This window comes from Chinchilla lanigera, unplaced genomic scaffold, assembly GCF_000276665.1.
Source record: "Chinchilla lanigera isolate Chin_1 unplaced genomic scaffold, ChiLan1.0 scaffold00010, whole genome shotgun sequence".
NCBI lineage: Eukaryota > Metazoa > Chordata > Mammalia > Rodentia > Chinchillidae > Chinchilla > Chinchilla lanigera.
The window spans coordinates 13,146,337-13,164,650 of record NW_004955411.1 but is presented as its reverse complement, the minus strand read 5'-3'; positions in this window follow the sequence as shown (position 1 = coordinate 13,164,650).

The following is an 18,314-nucleotide window of genomic DNA, read 5'->3' as shown; positions in this document are numbered from 1 at the left end:
ATATGTAACATAACAACCATTGTTAATTCCTATCATCTTATTTTGAAATTCTGTTATTTTGTTATTTTTTTTCTCTTTAAAATAAAAAATAAAATAAAATATACCTAAGGAAATGGTGAGAGGTGAGTCTGGCCAGATAAATAAAACATGTAAAAAAGAGAGGTATGAGCTCCATACTAAGGAGTTTGGATCTCATCTGTTAAATATTTGGAAGTCACTGGTTAAATTTTATGAAGCAAGATTAGAGCTTCAATTCAGAAATTATCTTGGGCACCATTGCAGAGGGTGACTGAAGGCAGAGAGACCAGTCAAAAGACAACTGAAAAATAAGACTAAGTGCAGGACAATTTGGCAAAATCACTTGGCACTAAAAATTCACATACCTTTTGACTTAGCGATTGTACTTGGAAAATTCATAAATACATTTGAAGATGTATAAAAGATTAAATGCAAGATTATACAAAAAGTTGTGTGTGGTGGCACACGCCTGTGATCCCAGCACTTGAGAGGGTGGGGCAAGAGGATCACCATGAGTTTGAGGCCAACCTGAGCTACCTAGTGAGTTCAAGAGCAGTCCAGGCTACATAGCGAGACCTTGTCTCAAAAAAAAAAAAAAAAAAAAAAAAAGATTATCCTAAGTACCTAAAAGGTCATCAATAGCACATTCATAAAATGGAACATTTTCAAACTATTTCCTTAAAAACTTATATGAAAATAATCTTGTGTGTTGATATAAAATAATTAGCAAATTATTCCTAAAGTAAAGAAAAACAAATTTTATGTTATTACTTACATAAAAAGACAGGAAGATTTAATGCTTGGAATATCCATGCAACACATGAAACAGTAACATAGCATGAATATATCTAGAAGAAAACACTAGAAATGGATAACATTAATCATCTTCAGAGAGGTAAATAAGACATGAGAGTCAAGTCAAAACACAAAATTCACAGGAGCTTTTGGATTTGGAACAATGTGAGCCTACTATCTATTTGTAAATAAATTAATTAAATGTATATTTGGGTAATCTGCCTCCCCATTCCAAGTTTACCACAGGCAATTGTCCTATTTCCTAGTCACAGAGACACGGTCCCACACCCACAAAGTAAAAGAGGAAGAAACCGAGAAGAAAGAGCAGGCAGTCAGATCAACAAGTGCATGTTAGCTTCTCGTGTGGGCTCCACTACTTCTGTGAGAGCAATGATGGGGGATACCAGGAAGAACCAAGAGTGGGTCCTCAGCATGTAATCTTTAGTAGTCTAAAGTCAACCTCCAAGATCCTGAGGGCTTTTTTATAGTCCAGATTGGACGGTAAAATGCAACATGACAATGTACAACCCTCCTGTCTGCAGCAAATTCTGTACCAAAAGTCCTTCTCTCCATCTGGTATGCAGTACTGCTTTGCTGAATAACCTGCTAAGTGTTGAGTAATTTAAGTAGTAGATAAGCATGGACTTGTCCCACTGTCCTGGTTTAGATCTTTTTTTATGAAGAAGTATCACCCGTCAGTGGAAAGGGCCAAACTGTCAATATTAAAATGCATTCAGCAGTGGGAGCCATATCATCTGCTCTTCAAATGGCCAAAGGACCCTATTCAACCACCTAGTCATTTTGCTTATCTCAAAAATCTTGAACACTATTAGTTGTTCCTTACTGTTGCCTTGACAACATGGCGACCTTGTTTTTATCTGTACTCGTGTTTTGTTGAAAGGAGTAAGACGGGTACACATGAGAGGAATTCTCCTCCTTTTCTGACTCATGATATTCACAGTCAGAATTCAGAACTGTCTTCTTCATTGTCTTGGTCAGAGAATAGAGAAGCCATAGTCCCTGTGTTCAGTTTGTTTTATGAGTTTGTTTTATGAGTTCTCCCTTGGTGGAGGGGTGCTAGGGGTCAAACCCTGGTCCTCAAGCATAATAGGCAACCATTTACCGCTGACCAATAAGCCCAGCCTAAGTCCTTCGTGTTTGTTGGCTTGTATGTTTGTCTTCATGGCTTAAGGCCTTAAATTTCTGACTTGGAGGGACCTCTCTTTATCATACAGCACTGGCTAAGGTCTTCTGTAGGGATCTCATCAATTTCCGTTTTGTCTACTGTTTCAACAACCAAACCCTTCTTATTCTGTGAGTTAGCCCTGTTCTCTCTTCTTCTTCTGTGGGTCAGCCCTGGGATTCCCCTTTTTGTTTTCTAGTTGTTGCTTTTCAGTGTTGGATTTCCACTCAGCCTGTGTTATGGTTTGTAGCTAGATGTTCCCCCACAGCCTCATGCGGTCAGAGGTGGGGAGTTTCCAAGATGCCTGGGTTAGGTTTTGTGCATGTGGGTTAAAGATGCGATACTGGAATTAAGGATGTGGATAATGGAAACCCCACCCTAGGTATGGGTGGCAACAATCAATAGGCTTGTAGTCTGGATGGAATATACAGGAACAGAAAGAAGCTGGGTTGTTGCTGCTGCTTGCTGCTTGCTTGCTACTTTACTGCCTCCTGCCTATTCTGCTACAAACTGTTTCTCCTCTGTGATGCACCTTTGCCATGCCACTTTGCCTTGCTGCCGGCTGACTATGGACTAAAACCTCTACAAACTGTGAGCTGAAATAAATCTTTCCTCCATTAACTTCAGTGTGTTAGGTATTTTTGTCTCAGCAACAAGAAAAGTAAATAAGACAGCCTTTACAGTGTTCTGAGGCTGTGTAGATCTTTCCAGATTCTTGGTGTCCTAAACAAAGAATTAGGCAAGATACACCAAAAAAGGTAGCAATTTTTTATATTTATTAAAGGTAGTAAAAGAAGTACAGTCTGGGGCCAAGGATGTAGTTCAGCGGCATAAGTGCTTGTCTGGCAAGCCTGAGTTCATGAGTTCGATTCCCAGAACCAAAAAAAAAAAGAAGAAGAAGAAGAAAAAAAAAAAGAAGTACAGTCTGCAAAGTGAGAGTAGGCCACTGAGAAAGTTCATAATAACTATGAAGTTAAGGGCAGAGGTCTTTCATGTCCCTTATTCTTTAGGCTGAGGTCAGATCCAGGCTATCCTATGGAAAATCTGCTTGATTTTGCACCAGAAGAACTAAGGTAGCACTTGCTGATTGGTGCCAGGTGCAGAGCTTAGGAACTGTTTTCTGTGCTTCTGTCTCAATCTGCATGACTGACAGGTCTCACCTACTTGCTCAGCTGGCTGGTCATTCTAATCTCTTGGCTCAAGCCTACATTGTTGGAAATTATTAAAAAGAGTTTGTTTTCATCCTAAAAGCAACACATTTTATTGAGGCTTCTCCATTGCTTCCCTCATGGCCATTACAGGGGACAACTCTGTCCTCTACATCCCTGGGAGCAAGGTCATGCAGACAAATCTATATAGCTTTTACCTAAATAAAAGTTATGGCTCCACAAATGATTTTCCAGGGAGTCTTAGTCTTAGAGAAGTCACTGATATTTGAGAATACCTTTTCCATTCTCTTTACCACTAGATCAAGAGAAATCACAGGCTCATTTCTGTCTCTGTCCTCTCCCTCTCTGTTCTGTTGGATTCTGTGAGGTTGTGAAATATTTGGTTTTAGTGCACACATCATGATATACAACTCCAAAACTCCTTGGATTCTCTGAAGTGATAGTATTTTTTTTTGCTAGTAAAAAAATTGACTAATAGCACTGACAGCTATAAATTTCTACATCCCTTCAGATGGGGAGGAGAGAGAGAATAAAGAATAAGTTGATAACCAGCCAACAGCCTATGTAAAGAAACCTTCATAGCAACACAAGGACAGGGCTGAGAGAGTTTCTGGATAGCTAAACATGTGGCTCTTCCTGGCAAGTGGTTCACCAGAAAGAACACAGAAGTTCCATGCCCTTTTCCCCGTACCTCAACCTATGCATTCTCTTCATCTGTATCCTTTAAAGTAGTATAGCTGGACATGGTAATGCATGCCTGCAATCCCAGCACTCAGAAGGCCAAGGAAGGAGGTAGAGAGTTCAAGGTCAGTCTGGACTAGATAGCAATTTCAAGGGCAACTTCACTACATAACAAGATTCTTTCTCAATAAATAAATAAATAAATAAGTAAAATGGCAAGTGTGGATCCCTGAGTTCTGTGAGCCACCCCAGCAAATTAAGCAAACCTCAAGAGGGGGCTGTGAGAACCTTGATTTTATAGCTGGCCAATCAGAATCACAGTTTTAAAAACAGGCTCGTGACTGTCATCTACAGTGAAGAGGCGAGCCGTCTCAGGAACTAAGCTCTCAACCTGTGGGATCTGACACTGTCTGAAGGTTGATTAGATTAGAAGACACCCAACTGGCCTCTGCTGCAGAACTGACTGTCGATGGGGAGAAATCTTCACACTTTGTAAGGTCTCAAGAAGTCCTCTCTGTTGATTATGGCATGAGACTAGAGGAAATGTTTCTTGTCGAATGGATATGCCTTTCAAAAATGTGTTATAGCAGGAGATTTGTGGTTAGTTTCCCTAGACGGCATCTCTCAGCCTGAGACATTTGAGTCTGCCATATCCAACACCACATCAAACAAGCAGCCAAGCCACATGGGGTTTCCATGGCCTCGGCCCATTACTATCTTTCAGTTTGCATATTTCGTTCTCAGACAAAGACCTCATTTCAATAGTTTCATTTTCATCATCGGTATCATGCATGATTTTGTGAGGAGTGAAAACAGGTCTTAGTTGGGTCTTGTAAGTGATCAGACCAGATAAAGCTTCCTGTACAGGGGAACTTTGATTTCTCTTCAGGTATTCTGTGACCTCTGAGACACAGTTGGAGTTGGCAGATAGCGTGGGAATATAGCAGTAGTCTAAGAACCAGTGTATTTTTTTCCTGCAATTTGGTGCATCTCTTGCTTTTCTGCTCTCATCTAGTGCACCCGTTTATCCTTGCTGACAAGATCTTCCACGTCCCATTTACTCCTATGCAACCAGAGAGAGGCCAGCAGCTCTCAGCCCATTACCCTCTCAGGAAGACAGCGCCACCCTCAGGTGGATGGACTGATGGACCCTGTATCCCTACCATGCTAGTGATAAACCTGCTTGCTATGCAAAACTCTTGAGCAAGTGCCATACAATGCTGAGCACTAGAAGCAGCACACTGAGAATCTTACACACCGCATGCTTTTCGGGCGTCAGCATCACCAGGACAGAGATGACTCACACAGCCTGGGGACGGAACAACGCTTTACTCACACATACAGACAGAGCAAGGCCAGCTTTAATAGTACTGGTTCCCCGTGGCCAGCAAATCTTTCCCTGCAGCAGATACAGGGTGATGATCTGTTTGTACCCTTCCCGGAATGTGGTCAAAGGAATCCCTTTGCCTCCCCCCAAGAGCAGATTATAGCTGTGGGCTTGAGAAGTTATACATGCACATTCTTTAACAAGAACAAAGAAGTACACATCAATCCTGGAATAAGAAAACTTACACCCAAACATACCAGTATGCTCAGCAAAGGCTATGAAGACTTATCTCCATGTGCAAAATGTTCCAGGTCCAAGCAAGGTATATTCTTTCTTCCTTTCTTTCTTTCTTTCTTTGTTGTTTTTTTTGGTTTTTTTTTTTGGTTTTTTTTTTGCGTGTGTGTGTCCTTTTTGAGACAGGGTCTCACTATGCAGTTCAGGCTGGCCTTGAGCTCACTTTGTACCAGGCTAATCTCAAACTCACAATGATCTTCCTGCCTCAGCCTCCCAAGCGCTGAGATTACAAGTGTGTGGCACCACTCCCGGGTAAGGCATACTCTTAGGCAGCCATGTAAGTGTAGACAAACTGTATATGACTTCTTTTCCCAGCACACATCTTCTCTTTTAACTGATGAAACAGATGAAGTGTCCCTGTTTCATCGAAGACTTCTATTTCTATTCTGGGTAGGATCTGTTCTTGTCTTCACCAGGACTTGATCTCTGTAACTTTTGCATTTTCCTACATTATACACCTTCTAGCTCTGCCTCTCAGGTTCTAGTATCTCCCATTAATAAAAGCAGTCTTTGACCTTACAGTTTGCTCTAGCTACCAACCTGTATCTCTTTTCTCATCTCACTTTCACCCCAGCACTCTTCATACTTCTTGGGCTGTGGCCAAAGTGGACATCTGTCATTGCCATCCTATTAAACTATCTTTACAAAGTCACCAGGAATCCTTATGTTGCCAGACCCAAACTATCATTTCTATTACCTTACTTACCCTTTCAGAAGCATTCAGTCAAATTGCCCTTTGGCTCCCTGAAATCATTCACTTCATTTCTGAGAAATCAGTTCTCCAATTTTCCCCTCAAGGGGTCTTCTCTTTTCTAGCTCTTCCACCTCTCCTGGAACTCTTGAGTTGGGAGTGTTCCAGGGTTCTATCCTAGACTTTCTTCTCTTCTCTATTTATACTCTCCCTGCTGATCTCATTGGTGTTGTAATTTAAATTCTTTATTTATGGCACTGACACTTAAGCCCGGACTTCTCCACTAAACTTCAAATGCATGTATCAAACTGCCTTCTTAATATTTCCTCATCTGAGACAGGCTTCCTAACTGAGCTCTTTAAATTTACTATTTCTTGGAGTATTCGTACTATTTTCAAGTTTCAGACATGGGGATGGAGGCATGATTCTAAGTGACAGAATTGTTTAATTTCTTAAAGTTATTTTTTCTGTTTTAGAATAATTAATTATTCTTAGAAAACTTAATTTGGTGTACATATTTCTCCCATAAGTTAATTAAAAACCATATAATGTACTTTTTTCTTATGTACTCATTATACACCATGTTTTATAACCTATGTTTCCAAAGGTGATCTACTCCAAGGTATCTGCACACAAGGTAATACTAACTGTAGGCCCTTTTCTCTTTTTTCTCCATGGTTTATCCACATGGCTTCAGATATCCTTCCTAAATTTGTATTTGCCAAAAAGTCATTCTCTAGCCTGACTTTTCTCTTGAGTTTCAGTTTCACATTTCTGATGGTTCACTGGACAAATGTAACCAAATGTCCTAAACAAAACTTCAAACAGCCAAAATTGAATCACCTTTTTTCCTTGCTTTCCAGACCAATAACTCCTGACTTCCCTTCTCCTGTCAGTGAAGCTGCATTCTCTTGGTTGATCAGATTCCACTGCACTTCCTCTCTTCTCCCACAGTTCATCATCTTCTCATTCCTTCCTTCAACATGGTACAGTGATTGTGAACAGATCATAAATTTGGGGGAACATAAGCCAACTAAGATCTCTGTGCCTCACTTTCCTCACTTCTAATGTGAGAGGCAATGGTTTGGATCTCAAATGTCTCCCAGGGAATCATGTATTAAAGGCTTAATTCACAGTTTGGTGATATTAGAGAGTGATGAAAACTTTAAGAGGTGCAGCTTAACAAGAGGCTTTTAAATCATAAGAGGCTGAGGCAGGATGATTGCCACAAGTTTGAGGCCAGTCTAGGCAAGACCAGCGTGAACTACATAGAGAGACCCTGCGTTATGGTTTGTGTCTGGATGTCCCCTCAAAGCCTCATGCAGTCATGGGGCAGGCTTCTAGAGTTTATGATTGATTCATGGGTGTGAGTGCTACACCCGCCCTGCGGTGGGTTGTTTGCATACAGTGTAAGGGAGGGAAAAAGGCTGCTTGCCACCGCTTCCCCCTTTTGCTCTTGTTTCTTTTGCTGTGTTCCACCACCATAAACAGTTGCTCTGCCTTGGAGCCAGCCAAGTATGAACTGAAACCTCCACAAACTGTGAGCTAAATAAACCTTTCCTTTCTTAATTTTGGGTGTCAGGTACTTGTCTCAGTGATAAGAGAAAAGTAACCAATATGCAAAAGAAGACAAACAGCTGGGCGTGGTGGCACACACCTATAATCCCAGCACTTGGGAGGGTGAGGCAGGAGGGTTGTTGAAAGTTTGAGACCAGCCTGGGCTACAAAGTGAGCTCAAGGCCAGCCTGAACTGCATACCGAGACCCTGTCTCAAAAAGACAAAAAAAAAAAAAAAAAAATCATAAGAGGTATGTCCTTGAAGGGAACTTTGGGACCCTTGTCCTATTTTGGGACCCAGAGTCTCAGACCTGGTTAAGGAATCGTGGCATTAATCATGGCACACAAGTGTGACCCCAGCACTGGGGAGGCTGAGGCAGGAGGATCACTGCAAGTTTGAGGCCAACCTGTGCTAAGTGAATTCAAGGCCAGCCTGATCTACCCTGTCTTAAAAAGACAAAAAAAAGTTTTTCTAGAGTTTCTAGGTTCTTCTTGTCCTGAACCAATTAGAAAAACAAGTGAAAAAGGTAACAAGGACTTACATTTATTAAAAGTTGGAAAAGAAAATAAACATGCTCTGCAGAGCAAGCAAGTGTGGGCCAATTAAAAAAAAGAAAAGAATTACACCCAGCAAAGTTCAGGGTGGGTCACTGAAAGAGGTAAAATGGCTCCCAGATTGATGCTTTTGTATCTCTCATTCCTCAGACTACTATTAGGCCTAGGCCATCCTGTCAAAAACCTGCTTGAGAAGTAGTCTACAGTGAAAATCATAGTGCCCTGAAAAAGGAGATCAAAAAGGATATCAGAAAATGGAAAGATATCCCCTGTTTCTGGATAGGCAGAACCAATATAACCATAATTTCAAAATTATTATACAGATATAATGCAATCTCAAACAAAATATCAATAGCATTCATCACAGAACTAGAGAAAACAATCCTAAAATTCACATGGAAACAGAAGAGAGCAAAAGCGATTCTAAGCAACAAGGGCAAGGCAGGGGGCACCACAATCCCCGGTTTGCAGTTATATTACAAAGCTACAGTGATGAAAACAGCATGATATCAGCAGAAAGAAAGATTTGTGAATCAGTGGAACAGAATGGAGAATTCAAAAACAACTCCAGCCACACCCATCTACCTTATCTTTAACAAAGGTACCAAACAACTTTGCTGGAGGAAAGATAACCTGTTTAATAAAAGTGCTAAGAAAACTGGCTTTCCACATGCTGAAAATTGAGCCTGAATGCTTATCTCTTACCATGGACTACACAAAAATTGACATGGATCAAAAATCTAAATATCAAAACAGAAATACTGAATCTGCTGGAAGATAAAATAAGGAAAACTCTTGAAGACATACATGTAGGCAAAGACTTTATGAGCAAAACCCCACTTTCACAGGAAATATTACAAAGAATCAACAAATAGGATCACACCAAATTAAAAAGCTTCTGCATAGCAAAGGAAACCATCAACAGAATGAAGAGACAACCTACAAAATGGGAAAAAGATTGCCAGCTACTCCTCAGAGGACTAATATAAGAACTCAAAATAATTAGACCCCCCCCCAAATTTAGAGACCTAATCCAAAAATGGACATCTAAAATGAATACATACTTCTCAGATGAAGAAGTACAAAAGGCCAATAAATACATGAAAAATACTCAACATCATGAGCATTTGAAAAACGCAAATGAAAACAACACTGAGATTCCATTCACTCCAGAGAGATTGGCTATCATCAAGGAATCAGCCAATAACTGCTGGTGAGGCTGTGAGGGAAAAGGCACCCTTCCCCACTGTTGGCAGGAGAGTAGATTGGTATGACCACTGTGCAAATCAGTATGGAGATTCCTCAAAACACTAAAAGTAGAGGTTCCATTCAACTCAACTATTCCCCTTGTAAGTATCTTCCCAAAAGAGTTAAAGTCATCATACCACAGTGATACAGGCATACCCACATTTAAAGCAGCACAATTTAGCATAGCTAGGTCCAGGAGAACAGCTCCTGTGCTCATCAACAGATGAACAGATAAAGAAAATGTGGTATTTATCTACAGTGGAGTACTACTCTGCCATAAAGAATGATAAATTAGAAGCATTTTTAGGTAAATGGATGCACCTCAAGACCATAGTCTTAAGTGAAATAAATCAGGCACACAAGCTTATATATCACATTGCTTCACTTGTGTGAGAAACCCAAAATATAAGTAAGGAGTAAAATAGGGGGTAGATGTTGGGAAGTAGGAAGAACATATTTAAATGAGAAGGGGAACAAAAGATGGGGGAAGTGAGAGAAGGGAAAAGGAATTTAAAGAAAAAGAATTGAAAGAAAATAATGGCTGGGCATGATGGCAAATGCCTGTAATCTCAGCACTCAGGAGGCTGAGGCAGGAGGATCGTTGAGAGTTCAAGACCAGCCTGGGCTACCAAGTGAGCTCAAGGCCAGCCTGAAATGCATAGCAAGACCTTGTCTCAAAAAGACCAAAAAAAATTAATAATAATAATAATGGAGGTACAACTTTTGTAAATGCAGAGGGGAAGAAGAGTTGAAGGGAAGGGAAGGGAAGGGAAGGGAAGGGAAGGGAAGGGAAGGGAAGGGAAGGGAAGGGAAGGGAAGGGAAGGGAAGGGAAGGGAAGGGAAGGGAAGGGAAGGGAAGGGGATCAAAAACATAACTAAGGTGTGTTATATAAAATATGTATATATTGGGATATATACATTGTACATATATATATATCCCATGATGAATGTGATTGTTATATACTGGAAACATGTACTAATGCAAAAATAAATTTTAAAAAGCCTGCTTGGGTTCTCCCAAGAGGTGAAGATAGTATTTTTTTATTGGTCCTGCTGCAAGCAGAAACACTGAAACAACACCGAGGATTTGGAGGCAGATTATTTTACACTGACAGGCACTGACAGGGAATCAATTGCCCCTCAAAATGTCTGGTCTCAAAGGCCCAGGGAGGGAGGCTTTTATGGACTGAAGGGGAAGTACAGTGGTAGAGTACTTAGCCATCTTTGGTTGGCTCTTACAATGTGTATCATAGTGACCAGCCATTTCTAGGAGACAGAAGCAACCGGAACTGCAACAAGAACTGTCACCTGGGCAACTAACAGACTGGTGGGGGGGCATTTTCTGCTACATTTCCCCCTCTTTTAGTTTCTCCAGCAAATCTTTGCTGGCCATGTTACATGTGATCTTTTGAGACAGAGCCCAGCTAGAAGCAGTAACATTAGGGTTGTCAGTGATTCTAGGATGGGCCCTAGCCATGGTCCCCAATATTGTCTTATTACAGAGATTTTTCTGGGCTGGGGATGTAGCTCAGTGGCATAAGCACATGCCTGGCAAGCCTGAGGTCATGAGTTTGATTCCCGGTACAAAAAAAAAAAAAAAGAGCTTTTTCCTAAATTGCTTTCCGGAAGAGGCATAATTTAGGCCTGTCTATTTTGTAACACTACTCTGGCAAGGAAGTGAAGGAGTTAATCTGAGTGTAGCAATCCTGTTCACAGTGTCCTCAGGCTTCAGGTGGGTATGGACTGGTCAGCGTCCAGAGTAACAAGAGCAAGGCTTTGAGTGCATTGTCTCTTCAGTGTGAGCTTCAGAGGAGCTGTTTGGCCCAGGTAAATTTTCCAGAATTTCAGGAGTCTGGAATGGTAGATCTAGGCTGGATTTGTGAAATTTTAAGAGCTGTTAATGTGGTGTGCTGGAGGGTGTCTACAGGCATAACTGATCTTTCAGCTAAATTTTTATAGAGCTAGTTACAAGCTGTTCCTGTAGGATTATGTTTTACTCCTTTCACAGTGGGACCCTACAAACTTTTGTTGCACTCTCAGCTCAGGTAGGGAATACCTAAGTAGATGAATATAAACACCAACAGATATCTGTTAGCCCGTGTAATGCTTTACTTCAGTGTATGTTGGGTGGAGGACGGGGTCGGTGACACAGACACAGAAGCCTGAGCTGGCTGCAGGGGTACAGGTGCCCGCAATGCAGCTTGAGCTTGCCGAACATATGCTGGGGGTAGGTCTGGCTCTGATTAAGATAAATCTTCCAGGAGTACCAGGTAAAGTCTTTTTGGCTGGGATTGATGTTTCAGTCAATCGTATCCCTAGAAAGGCGTTAGGCCTCTGGACCAGAATGTTTCTGTTTGAGTATAGGTTTAGCTTCATTGGCGGCAGGTTTCCTTTTTTTTTTTTTTTTTTTTTTTTGAGAGAGAGGGTCTAGCTATGCACTTCAGGCTGGCCTTGAGCTCACTTTGTAGCCCAGGATGGTCTCAAACTCACAATGATCCTCCTGCCTCAGCTTCCCAAGTGCTGGTATTACAGGTGTGCACCACTACACCCAGCTGGTGGCAGGTTTCCTAACAGCAGCAGGAAGCAGTAGCAGGAGCACTTTGACTAAAATAATTTTGTCCAAGGTGATCACAGCATATCTAGCCTGTCAGTTTCCATTCTTAACAGAGCTACCTTCATTCATAAACAGGGTGTATTCAGAATCTGTCAAGGTGTTCATTTTTAAGTCTGGTCAGCTTAAGAACAGTTCATCAGTCAGTGCCAGGCAGTCCACAGCTATTCAGGAGTTCCAGTACAGCCTGTGGCACCTGGACAGTTAGGTCTCAGCCTAAGGTAAGCTTGTCAACTTTTTTGATCAGAAGGAGAGTGGCTGTCATAGTGTGGATGCAAAGGGGGGAGGCAGCCCTTAAGAGACTGGATCCAAGTATTTGCACAGGCACTGTTTTTGTGAACTCAAGGATCCAGATTCTACAGAAGCCAGCAGCTCCAAAAAATTTGAGTTTCTTTATGGTACAAATCTCTGCCAGATATTGCAGCAGTGCTTTTGTGCCTTTTCAGCAGGCAGCTTTGGTGTCATTAATCAGAAGTGCAGTGATATTTTGTGCTGGCAAACCAGTGAGGTCAGCCGTGAGGGCTTCTCCAAAGAGGGTAAACAAGTCTTCCAACCTCTGAGAAGTTGAATCTAGATCAGTTGACTTTTTGATTATAGAACTGGGACCTTTCCATTTAAGGGTGAAGAGGGGCTGGCTGACAGAAGCCAACTGAAAGCAAAAGAAGGTTTTTTAGGTCCAGGCAGGTATACCAGCAGGGTATGGGTGGCAAAAGACTTGGGCAGCATTGACAGCTCAGAGAACTTGAATTGGACTATATTCTCCATTGAGTTTCCTTACAGGCAGAAGAAGTGCATTTCAGCAGTTTGACAGTCTATAAACATTTTGTGGTTTTGAAGCCTCTGGATGCATGATTGAATTCCTAGTAGAATCTATCATGGCATGGTGTACAGTTTGCTCAGAGGACCATGATGGAACTGGAAGGGACAGAGAAACAGGCTGTCCCAGAGACAAGGTGATGGGAACTCAGCCAAATCCCTTGTCAAAGCCTCCCCAAAAATTGCGAGAGAGTTCTTAACCCCTGGTGGCAATTGAGTCCAAGTGAAATGGCCTTTTTATCCTGTCTCAGGATCTTCTTATGGAAACAACCTACAAGTAGAAGATGACATCTTTTAATCTAGACAAATAAACAAGGTGACATCTGGAGGTAGCAGTCCAAGAAGGGTTATGGGTTGGGACCCACAGAGGATATGGGAGCATGGTTGACGACCAGGCCCAGAGGTGAGTCTTTGGTCCACACCTCTGGGAGGAGTTTTCAAAATTTCAGGATTGTGGTTATCTGTCTCAGGCTGAAGCAGATGTCATCTTCCTCTTGGGGAAAGTGCAGGGTTAAACGAGAGGGAGGCTGACTAGCTTGGTGACAGGAACTCATGTTTGCTGAGATGTCTTCCCAGGATGTAAGTTTGTACCTGGCAGATGGGGTGAGAGGGAAGAATCTCAGTTTCCCTGGTGATGGTAACCTTTTTCTGAGAGGGGAATGTCAATAGCCCTTATATTGATAAGGGCTTTATCAAGCTTCTGGGTAGTACCTATTGATGAACTTTTTATCCCCCCTCTTTGATGTCTTTGAGAAATGCTTGACTGATTTTATGCTTCTAGGCTGGGAAACCTTGGGGAAAGTCCATGGCAATTCATTCATCAGGGCTCACAGTCTAATTTTTTCTCAGTCAAAATGTGGAACTCAGAAGGAATTGCCGAGAGTCATCTCAGGTAGGCATTAGATGATGCCATCTGACCAGGATAGGAAGCAGAAGGCTCTGGAGGGAGGGGCTCTGTGGCCAAATGCAAGCAATGGCTAGCTGGAACCAGTTCAATTGGCTCAAAGCAGGTGAGTTGAGAGTGGGGAGTGAAGCTATAGGTGTTGGCAGCAACTGCAGAGGTCAACAAGGGGGACAAGGCAGAATTCTTAGGAAGAATGGGCCTCTTTTTTCCTTTTCTTTTTTTTCCTTTTCTTTTTTTTCCTTTGAGTGGTTTGGTTTCATTTTTAACTCCATAATTTCAGAAGAGCCCTTTCTCCTGCAATCAGGGAGTGTAGGTTTTGACTAATTATTTCCCATCTCTGACTTCCTATATGTGTGTGTGTACCCCTGAACAATGGTGTAACAGACAAAGGGTGGGTGCCCCTCTGAGAGAGACTATTCAGATGCCTGCCTGGTCTTGCCCCTCATGGGGATTTAGGTGCAACTTAGCTAAGGAAGGTGCAAGGCCTCCATTATGCCATATGTCAATCACCTTGGAACCACATGTGAGGACCCAGTCAGCCACCACAACCAGTGCTTCACATTCTTGGTGCACAGATGGAGTGGCCCATTGCTTACGTTGTCCATTCCACTCACTCACACATTCATTGAGCAGACACTCAGAGGTTAAACATTCCAACCCCCTTCCCTCCAGGGTGGTCCTAACAAGAGTTGATCAGACTCTTCTGCTTGAGCTGAGCAGGACTGACAGACAACTAACTGGGGTGCCCCCAGAGGTCTTACCAGAGTCAGGCAGGCAGGCAGGCAGCAGACTGCATGCTCCTCCCCTTCGGGCACGATGTGAGCCACTTAAGCGCAGAACCAGGAATCCTCCTCCAGATCTCCAAGGGGACTTGAGAAATCACAAAGGTCAGCCTTCCTGTCAGACCTGGGGAGGTTCTTGCTCTGTCCAAGAGAGCAGTGATCAGTGCCAAAGAGGTCAATACAGGTGAATCCAAGGGACTTCCAGAAAAATGGAATGCTTAGCAACAACTTAACAATTTGAGACTCAGAATCCAGACACTGTAAAAACTTGGAAAGGGTGGGGTAGATCCTCGGGAATCAGGAAGCCTATTACAGGAAAATTAAAACCTACAGAGAAATTGAAGAGACAGAACACAACACAGAGAAAAGAAGGGACAATCTGCACTTTCCCCCTGGCTCCTGGCTCCTAGCTTGTGAGAAAGGGAGACTGAATCTTCAAAGTGAAAGCTGTGGATTGCAGAGGGCTTCTGGGAGAAATGTGGCAGTAGAACGGACCAACAGATGCTGTGAGCTCCCATGTGAGTCCTTCAAATGCAGGAGTTTGTGAGTCACTCCAATCCATGCCCACCATGTCTTCTGGAGAGTGCTTGGTTGGATGTCATGCCAAGGAAGAGCTGATTGTTTGAACCTGGGACTCAGAGAAGCTAGAAGACAGCTTCAATTCAGGACTCCCAGTGCTATATTCTCACCATGTCTGGATGAGAGCCAGATGTGGCAGACAGCTGTGATCAAGGTGGAAAGAAGTATTGAGAGGTTTAAGCTGAGAGACACAGGCCCTCATCCCTACAGCCAGAGGCCAGGCTCAGCTAGAATTGCTGTAGTTTTTAAAGTTGTGACACTCGCACCCTTACCATAATCCTACTATCTGCTGGATCCTGCATCTAGCATGATGTGAGGTCTGACTTGCTGTTTTGAGACAGGATCTCACTATGTAGCCCAGGCTGATCTGGAATTCACGGTGACCCTCCTTTCTCAGCCTCTGGAGTGCTAGGATTACAGGCATGTGCCATCACACCTGGCCTGACTGCCTTTTTTACTAACCAGTGTAAGCAGGGACACATTTTGACTTAGATACAGCCCCCAAAATTGCAAAACTCAAAAAAAATCCACACATTTGAAATTACACAAAAATTTCTTGTTTGGTTGGTTGGTTGGTTGGTTGGTTTGGGGTTGTTTTTGTTTTTTCAGTTTTCTTGTTTTTGTCTTTTGTGTGTCCATTGTTTTCATTTTTATTTTTTGGGGGGGTGGGGCTTGTTTCTTTTTTTTGTTTTTGAGACAGGGTCTCGATATGCAGTTCAGGCTGGCTTTGAGCTCACTTTGTAGCCCAGGCTGGCCTTGAACTCACAATGATCCTCCTGCCTCAGCCTCCTCAGTGCTCAGATTACAGCCATGCACCACTATGCCTGGCTTGTTGTTTTTTTCTTTCTTTTCCTTCTTTCTTCAAATGTTATTGGGACTTGGAGAATTTTCTATTGTCCTTCCTTATATCTTACCTCTTTTTGTTACCTTTCTCTTGGTTTTCTCTTTCCTCTTTTCCCTTTTAATTTTTCTCTCTTTAAGCTTTTCTCTTTATTTTTACTCTTTATATTTCTTTTTCTTTTCTTTTTTTTTTTTTTTTTGGTTTTTCTCCGGTACCAGGAACCAAACTCACGACCTTGCGCTTGCCAGGCAGGCGCTTTGCTGCTGAGCTAAATCCCCAGCCCTCTTTTTCTAATCTTCTATTTCTCATCAGTTTTTTCTCTTACCTTTACCTAATTCTATAAACATCCTTCTAATTCCAATTAGACCCTTTCTACAACTTCTCTTTCCTCATTCTCCTATCATAGTTTAAAATTTAAACTGGGTGTAGTGGCACACACCTGTTATCCCAGCACTTGGGAGGCTGAGACAGGAGGATCACTGTGAGTTCAAGAGCAGCCTCAGCTACATAGTGAACTCAAGGTCAGCCTGAACTACACTGTGAGACCCTGTCCCCCCCGCCAAAAAAAAAATAGCCAGGTGTGGTGGCGCAAGCCTGTAATCCCAGCACTCTGGAGACCGAAGCAGGAGGATTGTTCCAAGTTAGAGACCAGCCTGAGCTACAAAGTGAGCTCGAGGCCAGCCTGAACTGCATAGTGAGACCCTGTCTCAAAAAGACAAAAACAAAAATAAAAATAAAATAAAATGAAAAGGTTGGGGATATAGCTCAGTGGCACAAGAACCTGCCTGGCAAGTGCAAGGTCCTGAGCTCAATTTCCGGTACCCAAAATACATTTTATATATAGAGAGATATATAAATATATCTCTCTATATATATTTGTGATTTCTTCCCTAGGGTCAAGGATGGTGTATAAATAGTTCTAATAGTGGGTTAATGTTCAATTTGTAGCCAAGCATGTTGGCACATGCCTGTAATCCCTCCATTTAGTAGGCAGAGGTAACCAGCCTGAAATACATACTGACTTCAAGGCCAGCCTGAACTACATAGCAAGACCATGCATCCCCCACCAAAAATTAAAAAGGAATAAGGTCATCTGTATGCACTGATATGGAAAGATGTCTACAATATTTATGAGAAAGAAAAGCAAGTCGCAGAAGAGTACATGGATCCCATTTGCATGTAAAAATCTAGGTATATACATTTGTATAAACATAGAAAATTTTGAAAACTGTTAATAGTAGTTAACTGCTGCAGAGTAAATTGAGAAAATTGCCAGAGCTGTGAAAAAGAAAACTTACTTTGCTTTTGTATCTTATTTTACTTTAGTTTTTTAAACCAATGAGGATATGCAAATTTATGCTGTACATTACAATATGAAAAACAACATCAAGTCCAGCCAGGTAAAATACCTTATCACTTAGGTTCCTACTAGAGAAATTCACTTTTCACTCTTACTTTTTATTTCTTTTATTTTATTGCCCCCCCCCTTTTTAGAGACACTTTCGCTGTGCAGCTGTTAATTAGTACTTGCAATGAAAAAAGTGAAGACCTGATTCTTCCTATCAGCACCTCAGGCGCTAGGGATCTAAACCAGGGTTTCACGTCTCAGCTACTAAGCAAACTCTCCACCACTGAGATACTACACTCACTAGCTTTTTGCCTTATTTTTAGAAGGGGTCTGGATGTGTCCACAGGCTGACCGTGAACTTCTGGTCTCCAGTAATCCTCTTGTTACATGTTCAAATCTCTCTCGCTCTCTCCCTTTTTTTTTGTTTTTGTCTTTTTGAGACAGGGTTTCACTATGCAGTTCAAGCTGGCCTTGAACGCGCCACGATCCTCCTGCCTCAGCCTCCCAAGTGCTGGGATTACAGGCATGCGCCACCACGCCCGGCTAATATTCAGATTTCCTATGTGCGCACATATATTTTCACTTGTGCGTGGTAATTACTGAACGCGCTGCTTTTTGATTTTTAAGCGTTATCTGCACGAAGCATGCGGGGATACTTCTCACGTTAGCTTTTCCACTGCGCCCAGTACACCCCATTCGTACAGAGAGATTTAAAAACAGCCTCGCACTTCAGCTGTGTGACCCGAGGCAGCCCGCGAGGCTGCTCCGAGCTGCAGCCTCCGCCCGCGCGGAGAAAGGTTTACTCTCCCGGCCTCGCTGTCCGCGCAGCACGCCGGCGCGCCGGCTCTCCACGCTGGAGTCCCCGCGGCGGGCTCTCCACGCCGGGCTTCCGCCGCGCCTCCGTCCCGGGGCGGC